Genomic DNA, 2,861 nt, shown 5'->3' on the forward strand with positions numbered 1-2,861 from the left:
AACCCTGAATTTAAAGCTGGATCCGCCCCTGACTAGAAGCTATTTAAAAGCTCGACAAGGAGGGTTCACTTTATGCACGTTCGACGATGTTATATATTTTCAGTTTTAAAGAGCCCAATTTTGCATTTTTGGAGTGACCATCATGAGTGCATTGTTTTCAGGAATGTTGCCATTTATTCAATTTTTTTTGGGCACTTTGCATCAAAATGTTTGTTGTTTTTAAAAAGGCACAATTTTCTCACGTCTTCTACTACCGATCTGAAAAGCACAGAGTTTGGAAGGTTTTTTTGATTTCGGGCACGACACAACAAATACATTATATAAAGGAGTCTTAGTCTTCTAATAATTTCGACTTTGTGTATATTTTCCTGACTGTATTTCAACTTAATTCAAAAGAAATTCCTGTGTTCCAGTCAATTTTATTGTTTACCATTTAAAATATTACAAAAACGTGTTTGTGAACAAAGTAGTAAAACGTTCCTGAAAAAAAATGTTGATAATCTTTTTTAGATGTGAAATTTCCAGTCAAGGGTCTCGAAAAATTTTAAAAAATCAATTATCTCATTAACCGATGAGTTATAACTCGTTTACTCAAAGAGCGGCAACAACTCAATAGCGCAACTCAACACAGTGTTCCCCAGGCCTAATCTAGATCTTCGAATTTTAAAGAGAAAAAAAAAACAAAWCTAATAACTAATAAAATATCGTGGAATTCAAGAAGAGTAGGACTTATAAATAATATCAAAATATACAGGGTGTTTCATTAGTTTCAACAGAAGTCTAACTTTTTTTAGTATATTTGCCTACTTGTGTGACTTGTACTCTACAGATGATTATTTACTCCAAATGTGAAGGTAGAAACAACCATACATACAAACTGATGATGGTGGAGAAAAGCACCGAAACGTTTTTGTAATATTTTAAATGGTAAACAATCAAATTGACTGGAACCCAGGAATTTCTTTTGATTAATTTCGACATCAGATACTTGCGCCATTGAAACTTTGCTGCATTTTATGACTGGAGTCCATCCGCTAAGGATCCAAATTGGATTCCATTTGGGAACAAATTCATTTCATACGATCTAACTGGAATAAACTCCAGTGCAAGTGAAGAAACCGGCCACACATTCATCTAAATCAGCACGCSTTGTAAAAAGTCCCGTGTTCCTCATGAAAGTTTACAAGACAAGTAAAAACCAACCCCATTCGATGTGTCCGGTTACGTTCATTTCTCTTATGTGTSTGCTTGCTGGACCTTTGCCCTTGTTTTGGCACGAGACAGAGCCCTTCCATAACGGGATTAGGTCACTGTTTTGCTCGTCATCTTCGGGGATTGTCCTAATGACTTACATAATGTCTATAAAGAACTTTTTTCGGGGGGATTTTTCTCGGATTCCTATAGACGTGTGTTTCCAATTTTTGTCGGGATATTTTTGGGATAATGCGCTCCCGCCTCTCTAATACTGCTCGTTTCTCTTTTATATAGAGCTCGATCCTAGTTGAGGTATATTATATGTTTTCATAAATTCCTGATGGGCTGCACTCAATATACGTTCGCAGCGAGTGAGTTTGGGAACGAAAATAATCCTGCTTATATACACACGAACGTATTCTGGATGGTTTCGCTCACCAATTATAAGCCCCACATCTAGCTACTATCTTATATTGCACCCTTATGCAAGATAGCTCACACGGGAGGGGTTGATCTGCTTCCATAGATAGATTCCCCCTTTTCCGCATAAGATTTATAATCTTAAAGGGTTGATATTGGCCTAGCCAAAATTGGACCGTATAATATGCATTGTGCATCTACATATGGGAATTTGAATAAATCGTTCGAGCCCCCTGTGAATATCGATAAATAATCTGCTCCGAATCAGACCTGTCGATTTTTGATCGCTGTGAGAAATTCTCTTCTGCTGGATTGAGTGAGATTAAAAGAAAACACCGTCCAACGGATTGGAAGTGTGATTGCAAGCCACTTTTGCCTGTTGAACCAAGGTTTTTTATGGTTACACAACCGAATCTGGACTAATCTAACGGCCAAATGAAAACAGCCACTTCACACCTTTACATCCACAAAACATCCATTTAAAGGTTGTCCGATACTGGTCCAGTTCGGCGGTCTGTTCCACAAAAAGGTATCTAGATCGCAAGCAGGTAATGATTTTTTTTGCGTCCTCACCATTGGCTACTTTATATTTCTTCAGTTACGTTATCTGTCTATCAATCCCAAAGGAGTGTAATGTTATAGTTTTTTATTGTCTTGGGGTGGCCTGTGGCCGATCTAGGGACCAACGGCCAAAATTTGGACCCTTTCAAGCCAGGTAATAAGTTCCGTATAACGATTGCAAAGTCCAGGCTCCAAACGCGCCATTTGGCTCCAGAATGGTCGGTTGTTTGTCGATAATGTGCCTTCGGCGTAAAACGGTTTTTTCTGTTTTTTTAAACCACAAAAAAACGAGTTGAAGGTGCAAATTAACTGAGCAAAAGGCCTATTTTCTATCGTTTCCGAACTTAATAATGACAACAAAAGGGAACAGAGAAGAAAAAACATAGTTCATGGACCTCTTATATTCCCACTTATAATAAAGGTTTTGTACATACTTTCCTGACTGTGTTTCAATTCCAAATCAAAATTAATTCCTGGGTTTCAGTCATTTGTTGTTTCTATTTATCAATTAAAATACGTTTTGATGTATTTTTCCATCATCATCAGTTTTTCTAAAATAACAGATAGTAAAAAAAAATTTTCATTAATTTAAAAAACAATCACAGTTCGTCAACAGCCTCATCATACCACACACTAAAATACATCACAATTGCAACACTTTAAAACATTCTAAAATTAATTAGGCC

The sequence above is a fragment of the Dendroctonus ponderosae genome, unplaced genomic scaffold, assembly GCF_020466585.1.
Source record: "Dendroctonus ponderosae isolate FM_Combo_2020 unplaced genomic scaffold, Dpon_F_20191213v2 Dpon_F_20191213_3, whole genome shotgun sequence".
NCBI lineage: Eukaryota > Metazoa > Arthropoda > Insecta > Coleoptera > Curculionidae > Dendroctonus > Dendroctonus ponderosae.